Source organism: Puma concolor, chromosome A3 (assembly GCF_028749965.1).
Source record: "Puma concolor isolate L17-30 chromosome A3, mPumCon1.1.hap2, whole genome shotgun sequence".
Lineage (NCBI taxonomy): Eukaryota > Metazoa > Chordata > Mammalia > Carnivora > Felidae > Puma > Puma concolor.
In genome coordinates this window covers 76,320,463-76,337,919 of record NC_141669.1, presented here as the reverse complement: position 1 = coordinate 76,337,919, position 17,457 = coordinate 76,320,463, and positions in this window count along the sequence as shown.

Here is a 17,457-nt window from a genome sequence, read left to right as displayed (position 1 = left end):
TAGGCACACCATTTTTCAGGATGCCTCAGCTAAAGCCTTGTCAGGTTTGTATTATCTTCTCCATCTGAGACTGGGCACAGGGGCATTTTAACTCATGTCAGGAAATCTTATTCTCTTCCCTTCCTAAAACCAGATCCTACGTTTGACCTTTTAAAAAAACACAAAAGTAAGTAATTTAAGTCAGTCCACACCTGCACCAGCTTCCCAAATATCCTCATCAATGCCTAGCACATCTCATTCCTGAGCACCTCAGGCGGCTGGAAAGGACAATTTATTCCCTCTAAAAGAACAAAACACTGACATTGCATTTTGTCTTCTTTGGGGTCCCAGGAAAGTTGAGATATTATTCATGAAAGGGCAGCTAAGCTTGGCCCTGTGATTTAGATTTGCTATACAAACTAACAACTATTTTTGAATGATGGCATCAGGTATTTACATAAAGGGACTTAACAGCTCTTTAGCCTGGTTACATCCTGCTGTTTATATTACACAATCGGAAACCTTGTGGGTACTGTTTTAGAAGACGCATCACCAAGAAATTTTACATAGCAAAGTAACCATATTATCTGGGGGTGTTAGCTGTAGGGAAGGCTGTTTAGCTGCATTTTGCACTTAAAAAATAGGCAAATTCATTAGAACGTCTCCGCAAAGTATGGTATAGGGGTCGCATCGCCTAGCAATTTAATCGCCACGTGTCTCCTACTCCTGTTGGCCTCTGTGAACAGAACTTGCCTCAATAAATTCAAGTTCTTGTTTTTGCTTACAATCGGCATTTCAATTAGGACGGGTCCACGTAAAATAATTAAGGGTCTGAATAGCTTTTCGATATAATTTGAGGCTGTTTATCACTCTGTCTTTTAAGAACAGCTCCGCTTTCCGCACACCCATTGCTGTCGCCTCTCCGGCTGGTTAAATGAGTCTCTGCGCCAAGCCAGGTCGCTCTGGTCCAGTTTGCGTTTCTGTGCCTCAGCGCTCGGATTGTCGTAGCCCCCTCGTCTTTTTCGTGAATGTCTCCGAAATTTTTTTGTTTGTTTGTTTAAGGTCGTGGCACTTCTCGCGGATGGAAAGGCAAGCGGGAGAGGAAGGTGCAGGTGCCGGCGAGTGGCCACGGCGGGCGGGCGGCGGCGCGGGGTGCTGGCGGCGCCGGGGGCAGCTGGGACCGGCCTGGGGCGGCGAGGCTCGGCGCACGTGGCTCTCCGCGCCGCAGCGCTGCGGGTTCGTGCGCGCCGGTGCCGGTGCTTCTGGCCTGGAGCCCTCGCCGCCGAGCGTGGCCCGGAGGCAGGGAGGGAAGGAGGGAGGGGCGCCCCGGGGCGGGCGGCGGCGCTGGGCGCGGGTGACGCTCGGGGCCCCGGGGCTCCGGCTGGCCCGCCCCGGGTCCCTCCGAGCGTGCCCCGAGGCGGAGGGGGTGCCCGGAGGCGCAGAGGCGCAGAGGCGCGGGGCGGACGGTGGGCGCCCAGACGGGTGTCTCCGATGAGCGGGAGGCCGTTGGGAAGGCCGGGGGCGACCGGGTTTGGAGTCAGGGCAAACCTTCTCCACCGTACACCCGGCGCGGCGGCCGGCCCCTCCCGGTCTGCAGGTTTCCGGGGGGACCCGATCCCGCAGCTGCAGGGCGCGAGGCTGGCGCGGTTGGGGCCCGGAGAGGCGGGAATGCGCGGGGCCGAAGGTGGTGTGGGGGGCCTGGCCCCGGAGCTTCGCTGGGCGGCCGCCAAGCGGTCTGCAGCTGCGTCCCCGCCGCCCCCCTGGGCCCCGGGAGCGGCACCCGCAGAGCGGGTCAGGAGAGGTCGAAGGGGTTCGCTCGGACCTGAAAGGCCCGGGGCGGAGGACGGGACCGCAGGCGAGGGTGGCCGCGCGAGCCGGGACCGGACGGGGTTAGTGGCTCGCGGAGCCACCCCGAGATTGGAGAGTTGGGGAGCTGGTTGTGAATAAATTCGAAATCGGGCTCGGGGCAGATCAAACACGGAAGAATGCACATGGCTCCGAATTTTTTTTTCTCGCCTTTCCGTCTCTGCCCCAAGCCCTTAAACGCGGAGCCCGCAGTCGGGGCTACAAGGGAGCCTGCGGGTCGCCGGTTCTGCAGGCATTTTGCAGAGATGGGGCGGTCCGCGCCGCTTCTCGTCCGGGGCAGCGCCGCTCAATCTCCGCCGGGGCTCGTGGACTGACCGGGGCTTGACCTCTCCCGCTCCCTCGGCCTCCGCCGCACTCCCAGGACCGCGCTCTCCTCGGCCCGCGGGCCCGGACGTCTCCGACTGGGATCTTTCGTCCAAGTCCCTAGGGGTTGGGAAGGGGAAGGTGCCTTTCCCTGTGGGGTGGGGGTAAGCCGGGGAGAAAATCCAGAATCTCTGGGTCGCCCGCGGGTCGGGCCCAGAGCGCCTTCTGCTTGCTCGGGCCCTGCGGCGGAAGAGCGGAGCCTCCCCAGCTGTCCCGGCCAGCCAAGTTCAGAATTTCCCGAGCCAGGCCGGGCAGTCGGGCCCCTGGAGGCCGGGGCTGGCGGCGAGGGTGCGTTACTCCCCAGCCACTTTAGGGAAGAAGCATTGGGGTTAGGGATGCTGGGGCTCAAACTGTTCCCGCACTGCCTTCAAACTTTGGGGCCTCCATTGCCTCTGCAGTTACTATGTGTGCACCCCATTGCTCCCGAACATACTCCCCGCAGCCGCCGCGAGCACCCTGCGCACACAGCTGAGGCCCGCGGCGGTGTGCACCCGGCCGCGCCGGGAGGGAGGTGCGGGGCTGAGAGGCGGCCCTCCCTGGTCTCCTGCCTGTCACATCTGCACTTATTTAAAGCTCGGCTGGTGGTCCGCGATCTCTGGAATGCCAATTGCGGACCTGGCCTCCTACGACATTTGCATTGATTAGTGAGCCGGTCAAGGGGGAGGCCAAAGGCGGGGGAGGTGGGAGACCGGAGGTTCACAATATTCTTCCTGACCCGGTTCCACGAGCTACCCTGCAGCCCAGAGATTCCCACCGCACCAGACGGCTGAGTGTGGCACGGAGCAGAGAACTGAACTTCAAGAACGTTTGATATGTATAGCAACTGGCCATTGCCTTTCAGCTTGTACAATGTGGTAGGGACGGGGGGGGGGGGGGGGGGGGGGCACATGCACACACAACCCTAAGTCTCTGAAGGCTCCAGTGTTGAATCAGGCAGAGACGGTGGACACGTGCTGTGACCTCCGGTTCACCCCAGGCCCTACAAGTGCCTATGTGATGTCTGGGGTATGCAGCTTACTCAATGCACGACTCTTAAGAAATGTTTCCTGGTACAAGTTCATGAAGCCGAGACTGACCTGCCTTGCCTAAAATACCCTACACACAGCCTTAAAAAGGCACAGGCAACCTTGCATCTGAGTCCAACCCCAAGGCTCAGGCGTGGTGCAAATTCATGGGTGAACAACAAGCTTCCTCCCAACTTTGTGGGGTTCCTACTCTGCTGGGGTGGGAGAGAGGCAAGGGGGAGGGACTTTTTAGTTCTATAAACCTTGAAAAGTTGAGTCTGATTTTGCATTTGCCTGTGGACGTGGTATAATTAAGGGCGAAAATAAGGCCCCTCTGTATTTCTCTTCCCCTTTGCTTTCTGTGAAGCCTTTACCCCAGAGGAAAGTTGTTTTAGTAATCTGGAAAAGAGAAACCACGTGCTGAGTCAGCAGAAGTGCTGTACCAGGCCAGTTCAGTTCAATAATACTGCTATGTGTAATGAACACACTGTATGTGCCTTCGTGGAAATAATGAAAAATATATTGGAACTTTCATGGCATAGAAATGGCCACAAAACTTGTCGGCGGCTCAGCGCCAGGTTAAATGCTGTGTCTTCTAATACAAGAAATATGTTCTGAGCATGTCGTCTAACAAGCATTAGACCCAGTTCCATTTAATGGGAGGAATCCAGAGACATACAAATTCTCCAAACAACGCAAAATGTTTTCTTGTTTCCAAATGGTCGTGTTGCAGAATGTTGAAACTTCCTTTCTGCTCCTGTTCTTGTAACATGTTCAAGGTGGCTCCAGCAGATAGAATCTTATTTTCCACTTTGAATCATTCAAAGCATTTCTCAAAAATAAGTCTTTAAAAGGTCTGAAAAGCCTCCTTGCAAATCCTGTTAGAATCTCGACAACCTGTTGATCATGCATTCTCATGTTCATGCAAGAAATACATGTAATTAGAGTCCTTTCCAATGACACTCTCATTTTTTAAGCTGTGAAGCAACTGTTTTTGAGAACAACTTTTGAACTGTCCAAGTCTTACCTGAATTTGCAGGATCTGAGCGTTTTCCCTGTTGAACAACAGTCCAACTTATTGTATTTTTCATGACAGGCAGTATTTCTGGGGATATTTCTTCATAATGCTTTTAATTCTGATAGTTGACTTGCAGAATACGTGGCTTAAAAAAACAAAAACAAAAACAAAAAACTAGCATATTGCATAAAGAACAGCCAAAAGTTTGTCTCTATTTCTCTCATCTTTTCCGTGTCAAAACTTAAATGAGTATAACTTCTACACTTTTACTATTTAAATTCTTAAAAATATAGCTGCGTACTTTAAGCTGTTTCAGTATGGTGCAAAAACATCTGGATGTGAAGTGAAAAATTCAGTCTGTCACCCAGGTCCCAGATGTTTGGGACTGCGTAGACAAAACATCAGGATGAATGACTGAAAATGTTCTCTCCAATCCAGATGGTTTAGTGCCTGGTGCTTCTATAAGGAAGCATATTTTCCTTTGTCTAAACATCACATCCTACCATATCCCACGTAAGGCATGATTTACACTCTTTCATCGACAAGATGCTGGGCCATTTGGAGCACAGCAGAGCAATCAGTAAATGAAACTCTAAGTATATGTTTTGGAAAACGTAGTCCAAGTACAAGTGTTAGCGTGTACTTGGGAGGGAGTGGGGGCAGCGGAGCCAGAAAGGGGAAGATAGGAGAGAGGGAGCCTGGTTCAACAGGATAAGGGCTTACAATAAAGGGCACAGCCTACAAAGAATCCGTCTGTGGCATCCCATAATCTTAAATAGGCTAAGTGGGGCGTTCGGCAGCAGCATGAACAGGGACGCCTTTTGCCTGAGATTCAGTCGGATTGTGAAATATCACTGTGCCCTTGGAGGCCCTCTCCCCCGCATTGTTCCTTCTTGGAGCATTATAAAGTCAAACAAATAAATGTCAGATGACATTAAAACATGATTAGGCCTTATGAGCACTAGACAGGTGGGAAAATTCTATGTTTGAAAATAAAGCAGTATAGCGACAATTCTAATAACTTGGACAAATACAGTAACAATAGATTTCTCTTCATGTGAACTATCACCACACAAGCTGTTAAGCTTGGGGATGAAGATACCGAGCCACATGTTTTTCCTTCCCCAAAGTTGCAGAGATTTAAAATCTTGAGCTGAGTCTGAGGTTTTCCACGTCTCTTTGCCTTAACCATGTTGAGAAAGAAGGAGCAGATATAAGAGAGGCCTTGCACTAGAATCAGCAGATGAAATCAAGCCCAGAATGAATTCCATTCTACTTATTAGCCCTACACACTCACCAGATTACAGAGGAGTGTTTAGATAATGAATGGCAATGAATGTTAAAACATCATAAAATGTGACCACTTACAATCGCTGTAAGAAAAACATACCATTTTAAATAGACCTTCTTACAACTCAGAATCTGAGACTTGGATAATAAGACACAGGATTTCATATTGGCCCACAATCAATTTTAAAAAATAGTTTACAGGGATGCAGTAGAGTTTCGGGGGTACACATATCGAGTCGTTAAGAGACTCAATAGGCAGAAGGGAATCTTTAACACCATATAAAACCGAATCACAGTTATTTTTCTTAATGGCTATAATTAGGATGTTTTCATGACTTTTTTTGTGATTCATTTATTGGAATAATAAAATGACAGAGCGAGCTGGAAGGGATTCAGAGCTCCTCCAGGCCTCCTCTCCCTTTATGGATGAGAAAACTGGGGACCAAAAACATTAAAGGACCTATCCAAGGCCACATGTGAGTCAGAGGAAGGGTCAGAACTAGAATCACTGAGTTCCAGTCATGACTCACAGAGCCCAAAGCTTATTCCAGGACAACTTGCCTTGGAATCATTACCATACTGCTCAGACTCACAGATTTCCCAAGGAGTGTCCAAGAAACTGACACCCATCACTACGGGCTGGACGCAGCTCAAAACCATTCATTGGTGTCACACATCTAAGAACTATAAAACAAAGCCAGTGTAAAGGCAGAGTCCTCCCATTTGTCTCCATAGTAAGACAAACTATTGCAAAAACATAGCGAATAAAAAACCCCGTCAACTTCAGCAATTTGCCTGGTGGTCCTGAAAACAACACACGACAGCTTAGCTCTCTACAGAGAACTCACAGCACCTTTGGAGGAATGTCACACACAGGATGGGGTACGGTCTCTTTTCCTGGAAAAGAACACATCTAAACAGCCAGAATAACGGACCTTAATGGGGTGAAGGGAGGAGGAGGAGGTGGGGGCAGTGACATCAACACCATTCTTGACACAAGAAGACAAAGATGTCAGCGGAAGTGTCTCACCTGACTTACAATCGCCTCAACTCATTGTCCCAGTGGTTTGTATGATGAAATGAAAGGTTAGGATGCATGAGGTAGGTGGGTGGGGGATGAAGGATGGGGGGGGGAGGGCCCCAAAAGAAATATGGTATTTAAGTATATTTAGATAGTGAAACGAAGTATACGTCCCCAATTTTGGGGACCTGGGAATCTCACTGGTCCTTCATGGCAAGAGCCAAGGAACTGGATTCATACATGGTGTAATCAGACCTCTTCCATTTTATATTTTCTTCAACATCAAATGAGAACATAAAAGCATTGCTTCCAAAAAGGGAAGACAGCTCTCCTTCATGAACATTCTGGTCCAAGAAATGCAAGGAGGGATACTGGTTAGGAGACTGAGGGTGGGAGGAGGGAGTGACCCAGGACTCAGTATTGGGAGTTGTGAGAAAAGAAATAGTCCTGTTTTGATTGGCCTGGAGAGAGAAGAGGTCCTGGTAAGCCTCCCCTTCAGGCTAATCCAAGGTCGGTGCCCCCTGAGAAGCAGGATCTGGCCAAAATTTGAATTGGGCAGTGGGGGAGATAATGATACTGGGAAAAGAGGTTTGACAACCTATATTCTTCTTTTGAAATGCTTAGGGGAGCCACGAAACTAGCAAAAGTTAAACCAAATAAAATCAGCATGCCCGCTTACCTCTTTAATTTACTCTCCCAAACAGATCATCATTTGGGCTATTCCCCTGAAGTCAAGCATGAAATCTATTTAGCTGGATAGCTACCCATTTCCTCTGACCTGCAGAAGGGCCCTGTTCTTTCAGAATCCCCGGAATGCCAGAATCTAGAGAAAACTGGAGCCACATGCCTGGGCCCTTTGAGATCCTCACCCCCCCCCCCCACCCCCATACCAAAGGAACTCAGTAACAAAGACCGGGCAGACTTTCAGCACCAACCAACCCAGACGCATAGATGCGGATTCATCAGTGTGGGTTGCCATGTGACTTCAAGTTGCTATGGGCTCAGAGGATCTCTTGTCATCAGGAGTTTCTCATTCTTTTTTGTATCTGGAACCTTTCTGGCAGTTTTGCAAAGCCTAGAGACTGCTGGTCAGAATGTTTTAAAGTTCATGAACTATATTGAAATCAACGTATCAGAATACTTTTAAGAAACAAATTTGTGAGACGGTATTGTATTTGTGTCTTTAACAACCCATTAAATGTGAGATCCAGTGGTGAGTCTAATAGCTTCTCTAATATTGAAATAGTGATAAGTGTGAATGATAAACTGTTATCAGCAACTATGTGATACGAAGGTAGCTGTGATTTCTGTTGGTGATGAAGACATAGGCACTGCTAATGCTGCTGTTTGTTCTCTGTATTCATAATGTACGGAAATGCAAATTTTCAAATAGAGGTTCATAGAAATAAAGATGCCATTTTTTTACATCCAAGTTTATGGGATTCTGCTTTTCCTTGGTCGCATTTCCAGATCACTTTCAAGTGAAGAACCCCTTAAAAGGAGGAAGAGAGGCAGGCTGGTGGTACTTTGGAGATACACAATAAAATGGTCATTTGGGTCCGTTTTGATTGGGTCATGTTGGGCCAACATTTGGAGTTTAAATATTGAGCCTGTGATATTAGGTTTTGGTCTTGAGGTGAAAAGTAATTTTATATCATAATCCAGAGAGTGGAGATCAGGAGAACTGTTCCCTTGCCCAGAGGACACTAAAGGAAGTGTTAAAGGTCACCTGTCAAAGTGCCTGGGGGAGGGGTGTAACCGGAGCCTGGAAAGACTTGATAAGGATGAATGAATCACCTCTCCTTGGTGAATGAGGCCAGGGTGGGGCTGGGACTGGAATGTGAGATGCAGAGGAACCTAGGGAAGGAGTACTGGCTGCTGATGGCAGGCAGGGAGACCCCAGCAGTCTGATAGTTCTCACCTTCAAGACCTGTGGCTGCAGAGGAAGTAAGTCCAGGCACAAGTCAGAAAGAGAGGATGATTCTGCTTATCCAAAGAGGAGTTACAGCTTCAGCCCCCACCCCAGGGAATCTACAGCAAGCCAGCCAGCAGAGCAGAAGGGATCTGCGGGAAGGGTAGGGAAAAGACCTGCAGGTCAGGACAGAACAGCCTGCAGCCTGGGACCCAAAGCAGAGAGTCTTACTGAAGTCCAAGAAACAAGTGATCGTTTGAATTTCATTCAATTTAAGAACTTTCGTTCATCAAAAGACACCATTAAGAGAATGAAAAGGCAAACCACAGACTGTGAAAAAAATATTCACAATATATTTCTGATGAAGAATTCGTATCTACAATATATAAAGAATTTTTGCAAATCAATAAGAAAAATACCAAAGAAACCAAAGTTTACAAATGTACAGAAGACTGAACAGATATTTCTCAAAAGAGGATATCCAAGGGGCCAATACACATATGAAAAGATGCTCAAAGCCATTAGTCGTCAAGAAAATGCAGATTAAAGCTTCACTAAGATCTGTGCATGGCAGAAGGGCCAAAATTCAAACAACAACAACAACAACAACACTGGAAATATCAAGTGTTGGAGGGGAGGATGTAGAACAGGTGAAATTCTCATACTGTGGGTAGGAATGTATTCTGATACAACCAGTTGGAAAAATCTGTAGTATCTACTAAAACAAAGCAGTAATTCATACCCTAAGACCCAGCAACTCAATTCCTAGGTATAGGCCCAGGATTACATTTGTCTATCAAAGACCTATAAGAATACATCTTTAAGGGGCACCTCACTGGCTCAGTTTAGTAGAGCATGTGATTCCTGATCTCAGGGTCGTGAGTTCAAGCCCCGTGTTGGGTGAAGAGATTATTAAAAAAAAAAAAGAAGAAGAAAAGAAATGTTTTGGGGTGCTTGGCTGACTCAGTTGGCCGAGTGTGGCACTCTTGATCTCAGGGTTGTGAGTTTGAGCCCCAAATTGGGGCTTAAAAATAAAAAGCCTTTTAAAAAAGAATATAGCTTTATATATTTTGTATGCTTATAAATATAAATATTAAATAAATTTATATAAATATATATCAACTTTATTCAGCATAGCACCAACTTGGAAACAATTCAGGTTGTAGTATATAACAGAATATCATATAGCAACAAAAAAGCACCAACTATTGCCGTAAACAGAATGGATGAATCTCACAGACATAATGTAGAGCAAAAGAAAGCCACATACAAAAGGGTACATGCTGCTTGATTTCATTTATGTGAAGGACAAGAACAGGCAAAACAAATCTATGGTGAGAGAGGTCAGGATAGAATTTACTTTTGCAGGGGGCTATTGATTGAGAGGGGGCACAAGGGCACCGTCTGTGGTGCTGAATTATAAATATTATTGACTTTCTGAAAAGTGATTTGGAAATGCAATCAAGTAAAAGCAGCTGGCCGTGCTGTAGATTCAGTCCTCCTAACTCTGGTTTTATATTACAGAAGGGTTTCATTGGGCCAGATGAGCACAAAGAGAGTGCAAAGGCAAGTTGCAGACTGGCAGAAGATTTTCACAATAGATGTATCTGACAGAGGGCTTATCTCCAGCGAACAATGTGCAAAAGATTTGAAATGTACTTTATCAAAGAGGATAACCAAATGGCCAACCAGGATAAGGAAAGGTGCTCGACATCATTGTTCTTCAGGGAAATACACATTAAAACCGCAACTTGATACTAATATATATCCACCAAAATGACTTAAGACATGACCAAGACTGACCACAACAAAGGTAGACCACCATCTTGAGCAATGGAATCTTCTACAGCACTGATTAGAGTGCAAAATGGCATAAATCCATTAGAGTGCAAAAATGGGATAAATTTTGGAAACCAATTACATCTACTTAAGCTTCACACATGCCTATGAGGTAAGGGCTCTGTGTGGCTGGTCCAGCGACTGAGTTAAGTAAGAACAGGAAAAGAACCAGGGATCTTGACTAACGACATCTGCTGGGCTTAGGAAACCCTGTTCCAAGTGTTTGGGTTTTTTTCTTAGATTTCTAGCAAAGCTCTTTATGCAAAATCCCAGCACTATTGTGGCTTAAATAAAGGGGAAAAGGGAACTGGCAGAGCTTAGCTCAGATCAGTAAAGGAGAGATCAGGTCCACCGGTGGAAATGGCTGAGTCAGCCAGAAAACCTGGGACGGTTCCAGGAGGCTTTGAAGAAAGTGTGCAAGTCAGGATGGCTCTAGGGTTCTCTCCTGGGGCACCAAGTGAAAAGACCAAGAAATCCATTCATCTCTTCCCACCACTGTCCAGGAGATGGCCCTCTCTCTTCTTAGAACTTGTGCCATCTTGGGTGGCACGGACAACATACTTGTCCTGAGCGAAGGTGTTTCTGTCGCCCTCGCTTGTGTCTCTGATGAGCCAGTGCTGCAGGAACTGAAGTGAGAGCCCATATTTATTGTGAAAATCTGGCTCAGGAGGGAGAACAAAGGGGACAGAGGGGGGAGGTGGGCAAGGGGAACAAGGTGACCCAAAAAGCAAAGAAGGCCAGAGCCAACCGTAGGCTGAGGCCCAGCCTTCCAGCTATCCTCATGTGTGCCCATCCATCAGCACACACTTCCAGCCACACATTGACGCCTCCCACGAAAATTGGTGTTGGGATGGACAGGCTCCAGAGTGACTCATCGCAAACAGCAAACAGCAGAGGAAGGCCGGGGATTTGACATCTGTTCTTTGGCCCAGAATTAAAACTTCTTTCCCCTAAACAACGAGGACAGTAGTTATACGTACCAGCCTTAGTGTGTCACTGTCAGAGTATTTCTTTTTTCTTAGTTTGAGAATTTTTTCAGGGGACGTAACCAATGGAATGGCCACACCCACCTCCCCAGGTCACAGGTCGAAGTTCCCAGTTATCATTACCCTATGGCAGCAAAATCCTTGAACAAAATATAAACTACAAGATACTAGCCCTCTTGCAAAAGAAGGGTTTTGTTTGTTTGCTTGTTTTTAAAGATACTATTTTTTTAAATGTACTTATTTTGAGAGAAAGAGAAAGAGAGAGGGAAGGGCAGAGACAGAGAGGAGAGAGAGGGAATCTCAAGTAGACTCCACACTGTCAGCATGGAGCCTGATGCAGGGCTCGAACTCACAAACTGCGAGATCATGACCTGGGCCAAGATCAAGCGTTGACTGCTTAACCGATTGAACCACCCAGGCGCCCCCTTTTGTTTTTTAAAGATGCTATTAAACTGAGACCCTATTCACATGTCTTGTTCTGTTCATTTGGCTTTGAGATTTGGGAGACCGACCTTTCAACCTTCATATTCACTGTTGTCACTTTCCACTGACATGTTTTAGGCACCTCCTGGGTGTAGAATGTTGTGTTTCACATAGAAGGGATATGTATAAACACATAAAAATTGTCACTAGGATGACCCGGAAAACACCTGGTGTTAAATCCTAAGACGCCATTCATTCACTGATTCATTCGTTCAAAGGATGTTTATGGATCCCCCATCACGTGCTCGGCACCATGTAGGTGTCAGTGACACAACGGAGAACAGAAATAGTCTCTGCCCTTCGCATGCTTATAGTCCAGTGAGGGAGGAAGGTTTTCATTTTTAAAAATCATTCTTATTTGCACATTTCCCCCTTCAACCCTAAACTACCTGAAAAAGATGGTTGTTGAAATTAGGATAATCAGGGGTCCATAGTAGGGAAGAAACTCACTGCACTGGAGAGGGCTACCGACTGGGGGAAGAGATAAGCAAATAGGTCAAGGGGGCTGCAGCTGGTGTTTCCACCATGCATTGGATGGGGTTTGGGGAGTTTGATGGAGGGCACCTGTGACGTCCGCCAAACTCTGAGACATGATCCTGCCAAAGAACCACAGGGGTGTGACTATGGTTCTTATTTAGTTTGAGAGGCCTATGTCCCTGCATGGTTGAGAATCCCCTAATCTGACTCCAGAGAGTAGGTGGAATCTGGGGGGTGAGGGTGGGAGTTGGGGCCTCAGGACAGGCAGATACCTTGACTGAGGTCCAGAACACTATTCTAGATCTTTCTCACCTTGACTCTCTGGCGGGGTCACCACAGACAAACCGGAATGAAGGATGCTAATTTAGCTAATATTGCTCCCCTACCTGTGAAAAGGGTAGATATGTTTCCATGATCGCATTAGTTTCTCTGAATATAGCCTTTTGAAGTGGGCAATGCTGGCTGTTTCACACATGAGAGAATGGAGGCTTCTTTCTTTGGATTAAATAATTTGCCTGCTACACACAACTAATTAAGTGGCAGAGTGGGGATTTGAACCCATTTCCACTGACCCTTAGTCCTGTGTCCTTTCCACAGGCATAGTATTATTATTTAAACTTGTAGAGTTGAGGGGCACCTGGGTGGCTCAGTTGGTTAAGCGTCTGACTTTGGCTCAGGTCACGAGCTCATGGTCTGTGAGTTTGAGGTCCCCCCCTCATCAGGCTCTGTGCTGACAGCTCAGGCCTGGAGCTTGTTTCGAATTCTCTGTCTCCCTCTCTCTCTGCCCCCCCTACACTCATGCATGCTCTCTCTTTCAAAATAAACTTAAAAAAAGAAAACAGGGGCACCTGGGTGGCTCAGCCCATTAAACATCTGACTTTGACTCAGGTCATGATCTCGCGGTCCGTGAGTTTGAGCCCCGCATCGGGCTCTGTGCTGACAGCTCAGAGCCTGGAGCCTGTTTCAGATTCTGTGTCTCCCTCTCCCCCTCCTCCACTTATGCACGCGCTCTCTCTCTTTCTCAAAAGTAAATAAACATTAAATTTTGCAGAGTTGAGAGTATGGATGAATCCCCCCACCAAGGAACCTGAACCTCCCAAGGTGAAGGTTTTTTCCTGAACTCAGCAAACAACATCGAAGACTCTGCCAGGAAGGAACCTTGCATTTGTCAGGAACTTCGCAGGAGGGCTTGTCTCCGTGGGTGTTGAAGAGAAAACAGATGGCAGGGACAGGTTCTCAGCTGCCAACATTAAGTCCACCTTATGATTCTCTTCCACGGGTGGGTTGAGAAGAGATTCCTGCTTGCCTCACCGGGCCAGCCCCATGCACATGGAAGATAAATCGCTGTCTTCGCTGTATGATTCGACAGCAGCGGTCAGCAAACTTTCTGTAAAGGGCTGGAGAGTAAAGGTTTTAGGCTTTAGGGGCCACATGCAATCTCTGTCCCAACTGTTGAAGTCTGCCATTGTAGCACCAAAGCAGCCACAGACAACGTGTAAACGAATGGGCGTGTCCCAGTAAAACTCTTGGACACAGAAAGGTGAATGTCATATAATGTTCACACGTCACAAAATATTGCTCTTCTATTGATTTTTTTCCCCAATCATTTCAAAATGCATTGTGTAAGCATTATTTTTAGCTTGTGGCCATATAAAATAGGCAGTGGGCCACCTATGGGCCATAGCATCCCAAGCCCTGTTCCAGAGGACCAAAGAGGTCCTGCGGTCCCAAATATCACCCCCTCCCCCGCCCCAAACACACTTACCAGGAGTTCCAAACAGGTACTTTGTTCCTTTTTGGGTTAAACTAGACTTCTCCAGACTTCTGTTCTAGGAAGCAGTCATTCTGACTCAACATGTTAAATTCCCAACAACCTCCTTTTAAAATCTTGTGAGACAGGTTAGATTGTAAGCCCTGTGCAGGCTGGGCTTTCTGGTTGTTTTGATCACTGGTCTGTTCACCGTTAAGCACCTAGGACAGTGAATAGCGTTGTACACTGCACAAATCCTGGTTGAATGGAAGAAAGAACTCTCCCCTCTGGCCCAAAGGATTGGAGCCACCAGGGGGGCAGCAGTGGGAAGAGAACAGTGAAGACGAGGGGCACACACCCCTTGGGGTGAGGTGGGCAGAGGTGATGAAGATAAAACTCAATGATGTTCCTGCAGGCCTGGGAGGTGCTGACGTCAGTGATGCTCCAGGAAGCCAGCAGGCTTGGAGGAGGCGGGATGCTGGGCATGCCAGGCCCAGAGGAGCCTGGGAAGGGCGTCAGGAAAGCCCCAGCGGCTGCACTCGGCGCCCGGCGGCGCCCAGAGGAGCGGCACCAAGCCCCGATGGCTCGCCCCACCCATCTGAGTGGAGTGGTGTGGTCCCTGCCAAGGAAAACATCAGGACTTGACAGATTTGGCAAGTCCCCGGGACATGAATTTGTGCAACGTAAAGTTAGAAGGGCCCTTGGGAGATGGGGCAGACCTGCACAGGCAGTGGAAAAGTGTGCGTGGGATGTCAGAGCCCACTCCCTCGGCAGGCAGGGAAGTGCCAGGGAAAAGGAAAGCGGAGAGAGGGGAGAAAATAAAGACCACCTCTTACACCCCCAGGAGCCACACATTTTCCTGGGTCAGACACATCATAAAACGCCGTAGGACTGAATGAATGCAATGGCTGTGGGGTGTGTTATTAAAAATAACCAGAGCTCCTCACTGTGACCGCAATGAAAAATATCAAGCAGGAAGTTACTGGATGGAAAAGTTCTTGGAGATGAGCTGTCCCGGCAGAGGGGCTCTGGCCCTGATTTCTCACCCTCAGTTCTCCCTGTGCAGAGTGGATTAACAACCAGCCGGTCCCTGGCTGCCTCTAAATTGCTCATCCCTTACTTATGGACGCTTCGATCCAACTTGGTAATTCCCCAATGTAAAGGGACAGGCCAAATCAGTCGTTTTATCTCTGGTTCGATAAGTCAAGCTGTGATCTGTGAGACCTTCTAGATATCGTTACAGGGGGTGAGGCCCCACACACCTGGCCCAGGAACCCGGGGATGGGGAGGAACCGGTAGGACAAACTGAGCTCTTCGTTGGAGCTAGGGGTCTGTTCCTGCCATGCTGGAGGTCAACATCCGGGGGCCAACACAAGAATCATACAACGTTAAGGGGGGCCTAGGATTAGTTGTGGAGACATACGATGCATGGCTTTCCTTAATACACCCACAGCGGCACAGCATAATAGAGAAGAGTCTGGATCTTACTAGCTTTTTGACTTAGGGTGAGTTACTTCACCTCATAGTGGCTTGCTTTCATCAGCTATAAGGTGAGAGCGGTATTTACCTCATTGGTTGTCATGAGGATTGACTGAAACGATATGTCTAATGCAACCAGTCCAGCGCCCCACGGGCAGGAAGCTCATGATACCTGCCATTTACTACTTTTTTAAATGGAAGTATAGTTGATGCAGTGTTACATTAGTTTCAGGTGACCGCATAGCGATTTGACAGCTCCGTATCTCATGCCCTGCTCACCGCGAGTATAGCCACCCTCTGTCACCATACACCGCTATTACAGTACCATTGACGACATTCCCTGCGCTGTACATTTCATTCCCATGACTTATTCATTCCATAACTGGAAGCCTAGACCCCTCTACTTCCCTTCACCCATTTTGCCCATCTCCCACCTCCTCCCTCTGGCAACCATCAGTTTGTTCTCTGTGCTTGTAGGTCTGATCCTGCTTTTTTGTTTGTTCGTTTATTCTGTTTTGATTTCACATATAAGTGAAATTCTATGGTACTTTTCTTTCTTGTTTGACTTATTTCACTTAGTACAAAACCCTCGGGATCCATCCATGTTGACTCAAATGGCAAGATCTCATTTTTTATGGCTACGTAATATTCCACCATATGTGTTTGTGTGTGTGTCTTGATTATCCATTCATCTATTAAAAAAATTTTTTTTTAACATTTATTCATTTTTGAGAGACAGAGTGAGACACAGCGTGAGCAGGCGAGGGGCAGAGAGAGAGGGAGACACAGAATCCGAAGCAGGCTCCAGGCTCTGAGCTGTCAGCATACAGCCCAATGTGGGGCTCGAAAGCATGAACTGTGAGATCGTGACCTGAGCCGAAGTCAGATGCTTAACTGACTGAGCCACCCAGCCTCCCCATATCCATTCATCTATTGATGGACACTTGGCCTGCTTCCATATCTTGGCCATTGTAAATAATGCTGCAATAAACATAAGAGTGCAAGTATCTTTTCAAATTAGTGTTTTTATTTTCTTTGAGTAAATGCCCAGTAGTGGAATTACTGGGTTGCCTCACATGGTATTTCTACTTTTAATTTTTTGAGGAAGCCCCCCCTATACTGTTTTCCCAAGTGGCCGCACCAGTTTGCATTCCCACCAACAGTTCATGGGGGTTCTTTTTTCTCCACATCCTTGCCAACACTTATAATTTCTGGTCTTTTTTATTCTAGCTTGCTTTTGTGTTTTTTCTTAAATTGCAGATTGGTGAAACCATGGCCATTTACTCTATTTTTTTAAATGTTTATTTTTGACAGAAAGAGAGAGAGAGAGACAGACAGGGAAGGCCCGAGAGAGAGAGAGAGAGAGAGAGAGAGAGAGAGAGAGAAGAGGGAGACAAAGAATTCAAAGCAGGCTCCAGGCTCTGGAGCTGTCAGAACAGAGCCCAACATGGGGTTTGAACTCGTGAGCTGTGAGATCATGACCTGAGCCGAAGTCAGACATTCAACTGACTGAGCCACCCAGGCGCCTAGCCATTTACTTTAAATCAGCAAGATTTCCCCTGTCGTTGTCCAGCCTGTATGAAGAGGAGGGAGCATCCAATGTCCCCTGACATCTTGCTGCCTATTTCTCCAGCTCTTACACCCAAGTTCCCCAGTGGAGAGGAGAGCAAGCAGGTATCCAGTTGGGTATGGCCCAGAGTGATCCTCCACCTTCGTGAAATTTCCTTGAGGTCTCAGCTTTCTTTTTCTTTTTTTTTTTAAACGTTTATTTATTTTCGGGACAGAGAGAGAGACAGAGCATGAACGGGCGAGGGGCAGAGAGAGAGGGAGACACAGAATCGGAAACAGGGTCCAGGCTCTGAGCCATCAGCCCAGAGCCCGACGCGGGGCTCGAACTCACGGACCGCGAGATCGTGACCTGGCTGAAGTAGGACGCTTAACCGACTGCGCCACTCAGGCTCCCCAAGGTCTCAGCTTTCATTTACACGTT